The sequence below is a fragment of the Tamandua tetradactyla genome, chromosome 13 (assembly GCF_023851605.1).
Source record: "Tamandua tetradactyla isolate mTamTet1 chromosome 13, mTamTet1.pri, whole genome shotgun sequence".
Classification (NCBI taxonomy): domain Eukaryota; kingdom Metazoa; phylum Chordata; class Mammalia; order Pilosa; family Myrmecophagidae; genus Tamandua; species Tamandua tetradactyla.
The window spans coordinates 96,282,610-96,300,298 of NC_135339.1; the positions used below are offsets into that span (position 1 = coordinate 96,282,610).

At 35.9% G+C, this 17,689-nt stretch overlaps 1 pseudogene; it reads left to right on the top strand.

Annotated features, from left to right (window-relative positions):
• The first annotated feature begins 259 nt into the window (after positions 1-259).
• Positions 260-12,656, top strand: LOC143653447 (THAP domain-containing protein 5 pseudogene; annotated as a pseudogene).
• The last annotated feature ends 5,033 nt before the right edge of the window (positions 12,657-17,689 follow it).

Here is a 17,689-nt window from a genome sequence, read left to right on the forward strand (position 1 = left end):
TTAGAAATGTTCCTATACTAACTGTGTCCACTGCAGAGACCTGAAGCAGGGCACCCCAATATCAAGAGACAGACTCATCCTCAGATCTGGGTCTATAAAGAAAATTCTCTAATGAAAGGAACCAGTGTTCCTTGAAGAGTGGCTGATTCCTGGGCTTTCACAAGCAAGAAGAAGAGCCTGGTGCTTCCCCTGAGGGCACAGAACATAAGAAAATGGTGCTATGCTCTCAGCAGATGCTGACTCCATCTAAGTGCTCACCATGGAGCTGGACTCCGGTAGTGTTCATATCTTCCTGGGGTTATGTCACACAGCTAAGGCTTCTCTCTTTAAACTGGGTTTTTCTGAGTCATATCTGAAGCCCATGCAGGAAGACCACACCTCACAGGAGCCTGCTTGATGTGGATGAGGCTGGGGAAGCCTTTTCCTGGGTAGGGCACTGACGCTTGACCTCTCTGTGCTGAGCAAAGCCTCACTGGGTGCATGTGAGCACCCTCCAGCCAGCCAAGATTTGAAGTGCTTAGGAGTTTTCTGAACTGCTTTATCTGTTTAAAGTGTCTTTCATGTTCATGGTGAAGTTTCTGGTGTCACATCTGCATGTGCGGAGCATGGGAGCCTTTGCCCCCATTCTGACATACAGGAAGAAGCTAGAAAAACTGAGAAACAGGAACTCTTCCTAGATCATGAGAGAACTGAGGTCACAGCTCAAACCACTGCCCCACAAGTATGAGAGAGGTGTGTTAAGAAAAACAGTTTATCTGGAGAAGAACTCCAGGGACAAAGCTCTTGTCCACAATCAGTAGCAGTCAGAATGCTTGACTGTAATTGATTAATCATGGAAGGCCCTGTTTGGTCTAAATTCAGGGATAAACAGCCAGGGGCTTATTTCAAAGGGAGTTCACATGAATTTCAGGGTTTACCTCCAGGAGCCTCACCAGGTTCCCACTGTGAAGAATGGAGGAAATTCTCAGGCGTCCAGTGATGGAAGTATAACCAGAGCTTGGCCAGCACTGGCTGATGCTGGGGCCCAGCTCCAAGTCATGTCTATTCTCTCATCATTAAAAGAATGAAAGATCAGCAGAGCAGACAGCAGCAGAGGGGTTTATTGAAATAGGGTGCCCAGTGAGGGTGGGCATTGCTGATAAGACTGGGGGTGGAATTATAAGTGTTGCTTTTCACTGTGCTGGTGAGCTTAAAGCTAGCCGTAGAGGGTCTCCAACTTAACAGTGGAAATTTCTAATCCCCCTTGAGCAGACCTTCCTTTCCTTCCCTCTCTGTTTTTCTCTACCTTTTCTGAGAACTGGGGCAAAAAATCCCCCAGCTAGTGCACTGGCCTGTGGTTAAGCAGTTTCCTGGAGCTTGTCCTCATAGCAGGCTGCAGTTTAGAATTTGATTTCACCCTGGGGCTTGCAGGGCTAACAGATGCCTCGAGCTGGGCTGGCTTGTTCTAACCTCAGAAGGGTACAGTAATCATTTTGAAATATGTCCATAGTGCTCTGTTCTCTTTCCTTCAAAGTAATCCATTGTACCAGAATCTGACTGTTAGGGAGCAAAAGAAAACCTCACCTCCAGCCCCCTCTAGATTTTGATGTGGGGTAAGGAGAATACCCAATTTGAGCCACCTACTGACATTCTGTCTGCCCCAAGCAGGCATGCAGCTGAGAATCATTTGTAAATATTATTGCTTAGGTGCAAAATCCTAGTCAGTGATTGAGACCAAACCATAAGATTTTGGAACTCTTCCTCCCACGCCTCTCACCTTACTGCTGCATGGGTAGGTTCCCATGTAATTGCAGGGAATTACACCAGAAAGAACTGAAAGGCTGGGACCTTATTAATGAAGCCTCTAGGAAACCTGGAGTCAACAGGGGACACACAACAAAGACACTAGAGTAGATTTTAGTGATTAACTCTTACAGCTTTTGCTTAGCCACCAACATTTTAAACCTCATACTGAATGTCATTGTACCTCATTTCCTGTTACCTGGTACACCGTATCTAGTGTTCAACAAAAACTTTCATAATGTACAACATGAAAAATACATTAAAGAGGCAGGACAAGTGTCAAAATCAGACTCAGATATGGCAGAAATATTTGAATCATAAGATAAGGAATTTTAAATAACTATGATTAATATGCTTACAGCCCTAATGGAAAAAGTGGACAATGTGCAAGATGGATTGGTAATTTAAGCAGAGAGATTAATACTTTAAAAAAGAATAAGAGAGTATTACATTTGAAAACACTCACAGAAATGAAGAATGCCTTTCATAGGTGTATTAGTTAGGATTCTCTAGAGAAACAGAATCAACAGGAAATATTCATAAATATAAAATTTATAAAAGTGTCTCACATGACCATGGGAATGCAGAGTCCAAAATCCACAGGGCAGGCTGTGAAGCCAACGATTCCGATGGAGAGTCTGGATGAACTCCACAGGAGAGGCTTGCCAGCCGAAGCAGGAAGACAGCCTGTCTCTTCTGAATCCTCCTTAAAAGGCTTCCAGTGATCAGATTAAGCATCACTCATTGCAGAAGACACTCCCCTTGGCTGATTACAAATGGAATCAGCTGTGGATGCAGCTGACATGATCATGATTTAATTCTATGAAATGTCCTCATCGCAACAGACACACCAGCACTTGCCCAACCAGACAAACAGGTACCACCACTTGGTCAAGTTGACACATGAAGCTGACCATGATAATGGGATAACCAGTAGATGGGACACACCATGGAAAGAATCAGAGACCTTGAAGATGAGTCAGCAGAAACTCCTAAAACTGAATTGCAAAGAGTAGGAAGAATGAAAAAAATGGAACAGAATATACAAGAACTGTAGGACAATTATAAATGGGAGATCATATGGTTAATGGGAATACCAGAAGGGGAAGAGTGGACGGAGAGGAACAGAAGAAAGGTATAGAGTCATAATGGCTGAGGATTTTCCGAAATTGATGAAAGACACCAAGCCCAGATGCAGGAAATGCACAGAGCAGAAAGCAAGACAAATATCAAAGAAACTGCACCTGGGATCATCACATCCAAACCACAGAAAATCAAAGACAAGAAGAAAATCTTGAAATGAGCAAAATACAAACCAACAAAAAATAAAAACACCTTCCTTACAGAAGAACAACAGTAAGAATTCTGTAAGACTTCTCTTCAGAAACCAGAGAAGCAGGATGAGATTAGAGTGAAATATCAAAATTAATGAGAGAAAAAAATACACCAACCTAGAATTCTATATCCAGCAAATTATACCTCAATACTGAAGAAATAAAGATTTACTCCAATAAGCAAAAATTGAGTCTTTGTTGCCAGTAGACATGCCCTGCAAAAAATGTTAAAAGTACTTCTTCAGAGAGAAGGAAATTGATATAGGTCAGAAACCTTGCTCTACATAAAAAAGAAAGAGTGTTCAAAAGGAATACATGGCAGTAAAGTAAAATCTGTTTGCTTTTCTCATTCTTAATTGATCTCACAAATGACTATTCAAATGAGAACAGCAACAGCGCGTTGGATCGTGGTAGCATGTAGATCTGCCATGTCTGGGGTGATGGGAAGGATTCGGGTGACGCAGGTTAAGACACTCGCATTACCTGCGAAGCACTATAGTGTTGTTGGAAGTGGACTTAATTTAACTGTAAATGAATATTGCTAACTTTAAGCCAACAACAAAAGAACTTTAAAAAGAAGTTTTAATAAAAATGCTAGGGGAGGAAAGAAAATACAATCATATTCAATGTTCAATTGAAACCAGAGGAAGACCAAAAAGAAAGAAAGAAAGAAAAGAAAGAAGGAAGGAAGGAAAGAAAAAGAACAAAGGCAAGGAATGGAAAACAGTTATAAATATGACAGATAATAATTCAATCATATCAATAATTGGTTTAAGTATGAATAGTCTAAATCTACCATTTAAAATCAGCAACAACCAGAGAAGATTTTAAAAACATCAACAGTTGGGTATATGCTGCCTCAAGAAACACCCTTGAAATATAAGGATCATTAGATTAAAAGTAAAGGGTTAGCCTGCACCCCTCGCTGGGCCCCGCTCTCCAGGGCATCACTCAGCAGTGCCCACACCTGTGGGGTGATTTGCTGTTGGAGCCACTGGGATGGAATGATAAAGACTTGAAGCTGTTTTTTTTTTTCACATGGGCAGGCACCAAGAATTGAACCCTAGTCTCCAGCATAGCATGGTAGGTGAGAACTCTGCCACTAAGTCACTGTTGACTGCCTTGAAGCTGTTTTTTGTTTGTTTGCTTTCATTTAAGAAAACAAATAATATGCTTAGAGCCACCAAAAATGGATATCTTAGCTTATTCATATGCATATTTAAGTAAAAAATCCAAATAATCATTATAAAACTTGTGTTTGCACAGTAAGTTTTATAAACCAATTTAAAATTAAGGCAACAAGGAAAAAATCTGCAAATTCAGATATCAAAGTTTCTTGAATTCTTAACATTAAACACTAACATAAATACCATTAGATCAGCTGTCAAAACTGTGAATGTTCTCAAAACATCAAGTAGAAAATTATTACAAATATCTACATTGCTATCATAATGACCTATGCTACTAACCACTTTCCTGATTGCAGGAAAATATAAAGATACAAATGCTTTTACAACTAACCTATGACAATCTTAACCACCTAAATGGATATCTTAGTTAGTTTATCCATAGGAAAATTAAAATAAATATTCTAAATAATCACTGTACCCATGACCAACTCTGGGAACTGCCCTGTAACTATTTGTTGAAGAGTGCTTTGAAAATTATTACTTTTTTTCTGTCTTTGTTTTGTACACATACTGTATTATACAATAAAACAAGTTAAAAATAATTGCTGTAGAGCCTGTTTGCACAACATATTTCATAAACCAACTTAAAATTAAAGCAGGGAAGAAAAACATCTACAGATACAAATACCAGATTTTTAAAAATTCTAAATATTAAACACTATCTTCAATATCATTTGATTAACTATCAAAACTGTGTATGCTCTCAAAACATCAAGTAGAAAGTTATTACAAATATCAACTTTGCTGTAGTGGTGATGTATGTTACTAAATATTTTCAAATTTTTGATTTCAGGAATTTATTTTATCTAATATTACTATTACTATAGCTTCTTATAATTTTCAGGGTTTTTTTACTGTTTTATTTGTTGTAAAATATAAGATACATATATATGAGCTATCACCTCACACCTATAGGAATGGCTGCTATTACACAAACAGGAAAATATAAATGTTGGAGAGGATGCAGAGAAATGTATATATACAAAGTAATGAAAGAGGAAAGCAATAATTTTCAAAGCACACTTCAACAAATAGCTACAGAACAGGTCCCAGAGTTTGTTATGGGCTACCATTCTCATCTCAGGTTTTTCCTTCTAGCTACTCCAAAACACTGAAAGCTTTACTAGGGTCATAACAATGAAATCATACAACATTTGTCCTTTTGTGTCTGGCTTATTTCACTCCATCTTATGTCCTCAAAGCTCATCTCTCTTGTCAGGTGGTTCAGGATGTCATTTTGACTCACTGCTGCATAATGTTCCATCATATGCATATACCACATTTTGTTTACCCACTCATCTATTTGATGGCACCTGTATTGTTTTCATTTCTTGGCAATTGTGAATAATGCTGCTATGAACATCAGTGTGTAAATGTCTCTTTGTGACACTGCTTTCAGCTCTTTTCTGCATATTCTGAGTATTGGTATTGCCAGGTCATACAGCAGCTCAGTATTTAGTTTTCTGTGGAATCACCAAACTGACTTCCACAGCAGCTGAACCATTTTACATTCCCACTAACAGTGAATGAGATTTCTCTGCATCCTCTCCAACATTTATATTTTCCTGTTTGTTTAATAGCAGCCATTCCTATAGGTGTGAGGTGATAGCTCATTGTCATCTTAATTTGCATCTCCGTTATAGCCAATGAAGATGAGCAGCTCTTCATGTGCTTTTTTAGCCATCTGTATTGGCTCTTCAGAAAAGTGGTTATTCATTTCCTGTGCCCATTTTATAACTGGATTGTTTGATCTTTTGTTGTTGAGGTGTATAATTTTTTTTTATGTACACAGGATATCAAGCCTTTATCTGATATGTAGTTTCCAAATATTTTCTCCCATTGAATTGGCTGATTTTTCACCTTTTAAACCATGAGGACAGTAGCTCTTAATCATAAGGAGTTCCCGCTTGTCTTTTTATTTTTATTTTCTTTTTCTTTTATAGCTTGTGCTTTAGGTGTAAAATTTAAGAAGCTTTTTCCTATTAGTAGATCTTGAAGATATTTCCCTACATTTTCTTCTAGAAGTTTAATGGTGCTGGCTCTTACATTTAGGTTTTTAATTCATTTTGAATTAATTTTTATATAGGGTGTAAGGTAGGGGTCCTATTTCATTCTTTTGACTATTGGAATCCAGTTCCCTTATGCCCATTTATTGGAAAGACTATTTTGTCTAGAACTAGGGTTCAGTGGATTTGGGGACCTTATCAAAGATCAAATGTCCATAAATTTGGTAGTCAATCTCTGCAGTCTTGATTCTATTCCACTGGTCAGCTTTAAAAACAGGAAGTGATAGTCCTCCCAAGTTGCCCTTCCTTTTTAGGATATCTGTAGCTATTCAGGGTTTCTTATTTATATGGAATAAATTTGATAACCAGCTTTTCCAAGTTTTCAAAGTAGGTTCTTGGGATTTTGATTGGTATTGCATTGAATCTGTAGACCAGTTTGGGTAGAACTGATTTCCTGATGACATTCGACCTTCCTATCCATGAGCAAGGAATGTCTTTCCATCTATTTAGGACTTTCTAATTTCTTTTAGTAATTTTTTGTAGTTTTCCTGTGTATAAATCCCTGACAATCCCTGGTTAGGCTTATTCTTAGATAGTTGATTCTTCTGGTCACTATTTTGAATGGAAGTTTTTCTTTAGTTGTCACCTCAAAGATAGGTCATTGCTTGTGTATAGAAACATTACAGATTTTTGCACATTAATCTTGTATTCCACCACTTTGTTGAATTTGTTTATTAGCTCAAGTAGCTTTGCTATAGATTTCTCAGGGTTTTCTAAGTATAGGATCATGTCAAGATACCTTGGTTCAAGAAAGCTGATGGTGTTCAGCATTTCTCTACTGGCTGGAAGGGCACATGGCAAAGTTTGCTAGCTTCCTCTCCAGGACTCTTGATTCATGAAGCTCCCTGGGAGGTGTTTTCCTTTTTCATCTCCAAAAGTTGCTGGCTGGTGGAGTCTCTGCTTTCTGGTTCTGTGGCTTTCTCTGCTCTTTCAGAATCTCATGGCTTTCTCTCATTCTCTAGCTTTTTCCAAAGTGCTTCTTCTTTTAAAGGATTCCAGTTAAATCAATCAAGACCCACCTGGAGTGGGTGGAGACATGTCTCCACCTAATCATACTTAATACCAACACTTGATTGAGTCATATCTCCATGGAGATAAACTAATTAAAGTTTCCAACATACAGTACTGAATAGGGGTTAGAAGGAACTGTTGCTCCCACAAGGTTGATTAGGATTAAAACATGGCTTTTCTAGGGTACATAACCTATTCAAACCAGCACAGTCATGATATATAATTCTTTTAATATGTAATTGGCTATGACCTGCTAGCATTTTGTTAAGAATTTTTGCATATATGTTCATTAAGGAGATTGGTCTGTAGTTTTCTTTGCTTCTATCATTTTTACATGATTTTTGTATTAAGAGTGATGGTAGCTTCATAAAGTGAGTTAGGTAGCATTCTTTTTTTTTTTTTTTTTTTTTTTTTAAAGAGAGAGGGAGGAAGGGAAGGAAAGACAGAGAGAAGGAAGGAAGGATGGAAGGGAGGAAGAAAGGGAAACATCTTTAAACATTTTCTTGTTTTATTATATTTTGTTTGCTTGTTTGTTTTTCACATGGGCTGGGGCCGGGAATCGAACCGGGGTCCTCCGGCATGGCAGGCAAGCACTCTTGCCCGCTGAGCCACCGCGGCCCGCCGGTAGCATTCTTTTATCCTCAAATTTTTGGAAGAGGTTGAGCAGAATTGGCATTAGTGCTTTTTGAAATGTTAATTAAATTCTCCTGTAAAACCATCTGTCCTGTGCTTTTGTTTTGTGGGAATATTTTTGATGACTGATTGGATCTCTTTACTTGTAATTGGTTTGTTGAGATCATCTATATCTTCTCAAGTCAGTACAGGTAACTCATGTTTTCTCAGCATTTCATCCATTTCATCTCAGTTGTCTACTTTGTGGGCATATAATGTTCATAACATTCTCTTATGATTTTAAAAATTTCTTCATGATCTGTGGTAACACCCCCTCTCACCAATTTCTGATTTTGTTATTTGCATCCTCTCTCTATTTTTCTTTGTTAGTTCAGATAGAAGTCCAATTTTATTGATTTTCTCAAAAAACCAACTTTTGGCTTGATTGATTTTTCTATTGTTTTATCATTCTCCAGTTTGTTTATTTTCTATTTTAGTCTTTATTATTTCTCTGATTTTATTTGCTTTGGGATTAATTTGCCATTCTTTCTCTAAGTTCTCCAGGTGAGCAGTTAAATTCTCAAATTTTGCTCATTCTTGTTTTTTAATATAGCATTTAGGGCAACACATTTCCTTCTCAGAACAGCCTTTGCTGCATCCTATAAGTTTTGATATGCTGTATTCTCATTATCATTCATTTCCAGATATTTACTGTTTCTCTAGCAATTTTTTCCTAGGCCCACTGATTATTTAAGAATATTTTGTTTGATCTCTTTATTTTTGTGAAAGCTCTAGTTCTTTGCTGATTATTAGTTTCAATTTTATTCCATTGTGATCAGAGAAAGTGCTTTGGATAATTTCAATCTTATTAAATTTAAAAAGACTCAGTTTATTTCCCAGTATATGATCTATTCTGGAGAACATTCCATGTACAGTAGACAGGAATGTATATTTTTGTGTTTTTGGCTGTATTAGACTGTGTATGTCTATTAGGCCTAATTAATTGATTCCACTGTTTAAGTTCTCTGTTTCCTTGTTGATCCTCTGTTTGGTATTCTATCTACAGTGGAGATCTGTGTATTGAAGTCTCCCATTATTACTTTTAATATGTCTATAGCTCCCTTAAGTTTTGTCAATATGTGCCTTATGAACTTTGGAACTCTTTGGAAGCATACGCATATATGATTTTTATTTCTTGCTGGTGAATTGTCCCTTTTATTATTATGTAATGTCCTTTTTTATCTCTTGTGATGCCTTTACATTTAAAGTCTATTTTGTCTGATATTACAATAGCTACTCCTGCTTTTTTTTAGTTACAACTTGCATAGAAGATGTTTCTATCCTTTCACTTTCAATCTAACTGTGTCCTTGAGTCTAAGATGTGTATTTCATAAACAGCATATATATGGATTATGTCTTTTGATCCATCTGCCAGTCTGTATCTTTTAATTGGTGAATTTAGCCCATTAACATTTAAAATAATTACCATAAAATTCATCCTTGAAACTGCCATCTTGTCCTTCAGTTTTTATTTGTCAGATCTATATATTATTTTCCTTCTTTTTCTTTTTTTCCTTTAATTTATCATTACTTATGGTTTTCAATTTCGTGCCCTCCTTCAGCATCCCCCTCCTGTCTGTTTTTTTTCAGCTGACAGGACTCCCTTTAGTATTTCTTGTAGGGCAGGTCGCTGGTTGACTAGTTCTCTTAATCTTTGTCCTCAAAGTTTTTAATCTCTCCCTCAATTTTGAAGGATAACTTGGCTGGATAAAGAATTCTTGGTTGAAAGACTTTCTTGTTCAGCATCTTAAATATATCATACCACTGCCTTATTGTTCCATGGTGCCTGTTAAGTAGTCTGAAGCCAGTCTTATGTGTTTTCCCTTATATGTAGTAGATTGCTTTTCTCATGCTTCTTTCAGGACTTTCTGTTTCTCTTCAACATCTGGCAGTTTGATTAGTATGTATCCTGGAGAAGGCCTGTTTGGGTTTATTCTACTTAGAGTCCACTGGGCCTCTTTGATTTTCACATTTATTGCATATTTATAAAGGTTGGGAAGTTTTCCCCAATTATACCTTCAATTAACTTCCCCAACCCTTTACTCTTCTCTTCTCTTTCTGGGGCACCAATGATTCTTATATCTGTGTACCTCTTATTGTCCATCATTTCCCTAGGATCCAGTTACATTCTTCCTTTCTTTTTTGCAATTTGTTCTTTTCTGTGCTCTAGTTCAATTGTTTCATTTTCTAGCTCACTTATTTTTACTTCTGTTTCTTGAATTTTCTATCATGTGTCTCTAGTATATTTCTAATTTGGTCTACTATATCTTTCATTTCTGTGAGCTCTGCTAATTTACATTTAACCTTCCAAATTCTTCTTTATGCTCCTCTAGTTTCTTCCTGATATCCTTTATTTCTTTATACATATCCTTTAGTAGGTGTTTCGTATTCTGTGTCCCCTCTGGAATTTTGATTTGGTCATCCGGCTGGGCCCTTTCTGCTTGGATCTTCATGTTCTTTGTAATGTTCTGCTGTGTTCTGAGCATTAGATTATCTTGATATTGATATTTTTCAAATTGGTTTCTTTCACTCTTCTAAAGTTTTGCATTTACTTGGTTTTCACTGAAGGTTTCCTTTTGAACTTGCTTTGTCAGTTATTCTCCATCAAATCAAGGCCTAAATCTCATGAAAGGCATACAGCTTAACTTGAGAGTCTAATAGAAGCTAGGCCAGGATGCATGGATACTTCAGCAGAATGGCTGCCAACCACATAGGAAACTGAGGTTCAACTCCCTGCCCTGGCACCCCCTCAAAAAAAAGAAAAAATGACAATAAATAAATAATAATATAATAAAAATATGAATAAACAACAAGAACAACAACAAACACACCTCAACAATAATAGGCCCCAGAAGCAAAAGGAGACATCCCAAGATATATTGGGAGTGAAGTCAGACTTGTTCTCACCAAAGGGAAAGAAAATTTAAGAGAAGAAAATAATAATAAAAATAAATGAAATGGAATAGTAAAAATGATTATGTGAAATAAGAAATATAAAATAATCAATAAAAATATAAATATCTATCAAAATAAACATAATGAAAAAACAGTTATACTTCCAATAAAAACATATAGAACGAATATTTTTAAAAACAGGAAAAGAAAAAAAAGAATATTAAGAAAAAATAAATATTTCCGCATCCAACTGGGTGATCACTCCCCTCTCCCTGAGGTCTGTCCCCTGCAGGTGCTGTCCATTATGACCCATGTGGAGAGGTCTCCCCAGCTGGCTGCTGGGCAGGCTGGAGTGGAGGATGTCAGCTCCCTCCCATCACACCTCCCACACTGCTGTAGCCCACCCCAGTAGGGATCTTGGTCACTTGGCCCACCCTGCTCTCCTCATCCTGATCCCTCCACCGTTCTCCCCAAGACTGCCTGAGAACACTCTTGTTCCCTCGCACTCTGGGACTGCAGACCTGGTCATTTTCTCCCAATCCCCTATCTTGTTTCATGGAGCAGAAGTGAACTCACTCCACTCTGCCCTGCTCTCTTCCTGGAAACTCCAAACCTGAGTTTTAACCTATTTCCTCCACATGACAAAAAAAAAAAAGACTTGAAGCATGGTGAAAGAATATGAAACATGATTCATGGGTTCCCAGAATAAAGATCTTCCAAAGGGTGGGCCACGGTGGCTCAGCAGGTAAGAATGCTTGCCTGCCATGCCCGAGGACCCAGGTTCGATTCCCGGTGCCTGCCCATGTAAAAAAAAAAAAAAAAGCTCTTCCAAAAAAAAGTCTCAGAAGAAGAAATTGGAGGATGGGAAAGAAGAATCATTTGCATCAAATTAGCCTACAAAATTAGGAAGAATGTTAACAAGGATGTGCTCCCTGAATGTGCAGAATTACTTGATTCAACTGCCTTGGCATAGCTTCCAGCTCAAGAAATAGAAAATATAAAAAATAATATATTAACTCTTAACCTGGTTAATAAGATATTGAAAAGCCAGAGCCTACTTTGGAAACATCAGTTAACCAATGTGCTGATCTAAGTATCTTCACACATCTTTTGATAGTCTAAATTCTACAAATATTACTATGAGAACTTCAGATTCAGAAGGTATTTAACAGTCTTTGAAGACTCAAGAAGTGCTTGATATAGCTATCATTCATTTTCCTAACCCAAATTTTACAAACGACTTCATGGAAATTAAACCAGCACAGAATAATACAGTCTTATTCAACCTAATTACACACAGTTTAAGAATTAAATGCAAACAAGTGTTCTGTTATTGCCATTTTTGTACTTACTGAAGATACTAGACCTACAATTAATTCCCTTATACCTAGAAAACATGAAACTGTGGAAAAGGAAGAATAGACAATGAAGACTCCTTCGATAAGGATATAAACTATGGAATAGATATTTTACAAATTGAACATTCTTATTGCAGACAAGACATACATGAGGAACGTCTATGACAAAGAATTTCTAAGCTATATACAAAGATAATCCTTCTTGAGCTACAAGACCAACAAATTGTAGGAAGACTGAAGTCTTTGGAAGCTCTTATAAGGCAGCTAAAACATGAAAATTGACTAGCTGAATAAAATGTCAAGATTATAGAAAACAATTTTAGAACATACAAAGTTACTATGATATAAAGAAAATTTTAAAACTATAAGAAAGTTTTTGCAGCCAAACCAAAATTATATATGAAGAGAACATTTTCCTGTTTTAAATTTTTCATTGCAATGAAGCTATGAAAGTGCTCTAATGTTATGAACTACATTGTTCTTGTAATGCTCTTTAAAACAAAAATGAGAGAATTATTCAGCTGATTATTGCTTGATAATTTTCCAAATTAAAGTTAAAATATAGTGATTAAATAATATGATTAATTAATAAGTGAGAGAGCACAGTGATATGGTAAAAAATAAAAATAAAAGAAGATCCCAGAACAGAAGCCAGACTCAGGAATCAGACCTGGTTTAAGCATCAGCATGTGACTTAGACAGTTAACTTACCAAGTTTGAGCCTTGTTCCCTAATGTGTAATTAAGGACATTTAGTAGATCTGTGGTGTAGTCCATATCTTTAGTTCTTTCCCTGTCTGTGAAGTCACTTTTAGCAGGATAGGTTTTCTATAAGATAATATATACTTACATATTACTAGAAGTTGGCTAGAATTCAATATTAGTAACTACTGGAATATCCTCAACATGTATTGAATTCTGTGTTTCAGCTTGTGGTTACTTATATTATGCTATAAAGGAAAACATTCCTTTTATAATTTTACTAACTTGCACTAAAAGGAGGAATGAACCTTGTCCCAGTTCTTAGGACAGGTGCTTTAAGCTTTTAAGGATATGTATTTTGATACCTTATATGTGATTGTCCATCTTAATATGTACTCCTTTAAGGTTTTTAGCATCCTGTACTCATAAGGTTATATAAGGTTATATTTGTAGACCAAAAAGATAAAAATGTGTTATATATGAATGTTTTAGGAATCATACTTTTATCTTTTTCTGAATAGGTTATTTTAACTCCCGCTTATTTAAATGAAATTTGTAAGCATGAAATGATAGATATTTGATTAAGACCTTAAGAAAAGAAGTAGGAAGAGAAGTGAAGGGGATGTAAATAAAAATACTGTTTGTATCCACAAGAATTAAAGAAAAATGAATGTAAAAGTAAACACTTGGTGGTAGTAACACAAATGTGAAAATGGGTGATATGTTCTCTTAAAATTGGCAGTAAATATAATTAATTAGGACAGGCTACATTGTTATATTGCTTATGGGCAAATTCCTATTAGTCTGAGTCTTAGCTTTCACCTCCATAAAATAAAAAATACTATTACCTTGCATGTAGGATGGGGTTGAGGATTCTATGAGGTAATGTGGTCTTGGCCCCGAAATAAGAGATGCTCAATAAATATTCATTGACTCTGAACTGCAAATAGAATACTATCTGTTTTGTAAATACATGGTGATTATTTTTGTTCAAATTTAACTTATTTCCCTCATGCTAATAAAATTGTGATTATATAAATATGCATTGTCTAAGTATAAAAAAAAGTTGCTTAGAGGTGTCCTTGGGGAGAAAACTATTAAAATTTTTGCATAAATTATGTAGAGATAATTAGTAGTGTTAATATACTATTTTTAAATTTTCCTATGTTGCATTTTTCTAATACTAATATTTTAAATAATACAGATGAAAAGAAGAAATTTTATGTCACAGTACAGCAATGATGTGTAGTTTCAACTCAGTTTTTAGTATTGTATGTCATAGTAATTTTCTGTGATTAAAATTATAGCTTACTCAGGAATAATTTAAACCATGAATATAGTTGTGCTTCTTTAAACATAATAAATTTTAAGTATTTCAGATAAAAAGTAAAGGAATAGTGGGAAAGGATGGAGGGAAGATGGCAATGTAGGAGAATCCCACAAACAGTCCCTCCAGCAAAACCGCTATTGAATTGGGAGAAGCTGACTGATGTTGGAACTATGGAGTCAAGTGGAATAGTTGCAGTGTCCAGGGAAGAGCTAGGTGAATAAGTTGGTATATTTTGATAAGTACCCAAGAATTTTATCTTCCTGTAACACCTACAAACTATTTGGGAGGCAATGTGGAACTTTAGCCTACTTTCCTGGTGTGATTTTATGGTCCTAGTGTTGGCATTAAGGATGCTATCTTCCAAATAATCAGGAGGGTGTGGTTTGACAACCGATCACTGCTTTGGATCACTGCTTTGGATCAGGTGAGAGGTGGCTCACCATTATTTCAACCCTGAAGGCAAAGGAATAAAGGAATCTTAAAGAGACAGCATCTTTTTATGAGCAAAAATAGTTTGAAAAAGTCACAAACTTAAAGGTATAGCCCTTACCAAGAGAAAAGCAGCAATCCATGAACGGTGGATATATTATATTTCCAGATATACAATGTAATACTCAGAATATCCACTACTCAATAAAAAATGTTACAAAAACATGAAGATTCAGGAAAGTATTGCCTACTATCAAGAAAAAAATAATTTGACACAAACATCTCTGTGGGAGCTCATATATTGGAGTTATTAGAAAAACACTTTAATTAGGCAATCTAAAATATGTTCAATGTGCTAAAGGAAAGCATGATCAATGAACTAAAGTAAATTAGGAAAAACTTGTCTGAACAAAATGTAGAGACAGAAATTATAAAAAGGGACCAAAAGGAAATTCTGGAGCTGGAAAGTACAATAATTGAAAGGAAAAAACTCACTAGAGCAATTAAAAACAGATTTGAACAGGAAGGGAAAAAGATCAGAAAACCCAAGTAGAAGGCAACTGAAGTTATCCAGAGTGTGGAGCAGAAAGAACAAAGAATGAAGAACAATGAACAGTGCCCAAGTGTACCACCATATGCATCACTGGAGAACCAGAAGGACAAAGACAGAGAGATAAAGTAAAAACATAGTTGAAGAAATAATGGTTGAAAACTTCCCAAATGAAATGAAATGAAAGACATGAACATACATGTCTAAGTAGCTCAACAAAGTCCAAGCAGAATGAACTAAAAAAGGTTCACACTAAGACACATATAGATAAATTGTAAATGTCCAAAGGCAAAGAGAATTGTGAAAGCAATAAGGCAGAGGCAACTTATCAAGTACAATGGGTACTCAATTTGATTAACATATTATACATGTTCAGGAACCATGGAGTTCAGAAGGTAATAAGATGATATAGTTAAAGTTTTTAAAGAAAAAAAAACCTGTCAATAAAGAATTCTATATCTGACAAAATTGTCCTTCAAGAATGAAGGGGACCATAGGACAGACATTATATCTATATTTCACAATAACAATACAAGAGACAACAGAACACTTGAATCCCCTACTCAGAGACAACCACTTCACAAAGTGATGCCACCATGGCCAAAAAGAGAAGAAAACCATTCCACTGACAATTGACACAACCTGTGATCTCAGTCCTAAAAGCAAACATTCCCTTCCAGATCTTCTGATGTGTTGAATTCTGCCAGACCAGCAAGGTAGTCCAGTCCATAGGGGACACGGTCCAGGGCAGGGCATGCCAGTGGCACCTGATGATAGTAGTTCAGTGCACAGTCAGCTTCACCATGTAGGAATGACCATGTTATCTTGATATGATCCCAATACAGTGAAGGAGTTCTTTTAAATAGACATTAGTTAAAAAAATAAAGTAGGTCCCTCTAAGCCATTAACATTTTTGTTCCATTTTTTCCCTCTAAAATGTTCCTTTGCTAGATTATTCTTTATTAATTACACACTTGGATCAGCTTAAAAACATAGATATTAATAAGCTGAATACTTTGGAGGTAGCATAAGAACAAAGTGACATATTCTAGAACCATATTTTTTGTTTGTATTTTCTAGATAGCAAGACAGTACTAGCTCATAATAAACAAAGGTTTATAATGTAATAAATTATTTGTCTCTACCTAATTTCATTTCTATCATTCAGACTAATAAAGGGCAATCTTAAAACATGTTTATAGTAAATAATCAGCATTTCCTTATCACAAGCACACTAGATCTAAATATAAGGACCCTGTTCCAACATTCTGTATTTCTTAATCCTTATATGTGTCAACAAGCTTGATTTTTCAAGAATGAAAGGCCAGTAAACTGTTACAGCATGTACTGTTTTAAATGATATATTTAGTAGTACTGTAGCCTAAGGCAATAACTATAAGCTTACCTGCATGTTTCTTATCTTCTTAGTCAGTAAAATTGAGAAAATAATTTTTTCTCATCTCTATAAAATATTGTATTGCGCTATATGCTATGTAATGTGTGACAGGGATAAGACAAATCTTCCATATGTGTGTGTGTTTTTCAAAAAAATGATAATAGACTTGGGTAGAGAAAAACTATATTCAAGCATTCTCCTTTCCTTTTCCAAGATACCATACTCCAATTTTTCCTTAAATATAAGTTTCCTTCTTGAATGATTTAACTTTCACATTAATAGGTGGTATAACAACCTTAGGTTCTCTGTGAAACAATGTGTTTTCCACTAAGAATTTTCTAAAATAAAAGTTTGAAGCTGGGATTCTTCTCACAAAATATTCTGCCCACTCCACCACAGAAATGTCAAAAATCATGTTTCACACAAGTTAAAGGAAAACAAAACCACAGGTTAACATTTTTCAAAAAAGCAAAGAATCAATCATACTCCATTTTCCTTTTAGGACTTAATAAAATCCCCAGGATAGCACTTAGGATGAGCTGAATGATTAACTGAATTAAGTTGATACATGAAGCTTAACATTAAACATTATGGTTTAAAAGTTAACATTGCCCAATTTTTCAACCAGTCTATGTTATTACAACTTTTGGGCAACCCTGATACCACATGGGTTTAGGATTCCTAACCAGCATGGCTGCATTGATGAGAAGCATAGACAATCAACCTTATTTTCCCCAAATTCTAATGTTTGTGGCATTAGAATGCAGATGCAGCATTGCTGGTCCCTATACCTGTCTTCACAGGGCTTGCATAGGCCCTGCAGTTACTCATTTAAGGTGAATGGGAGCAACTGATTGGGGCTGCAAACTGAGGCTGGTGAGAGCTGAATACAACTGATGTGTCTGTTTGTGTCTGTCTTAGTCAAAAGGCATCTCCAAAGGCATAGCACAAAACGTAGCCTAGTTCACTTATGGC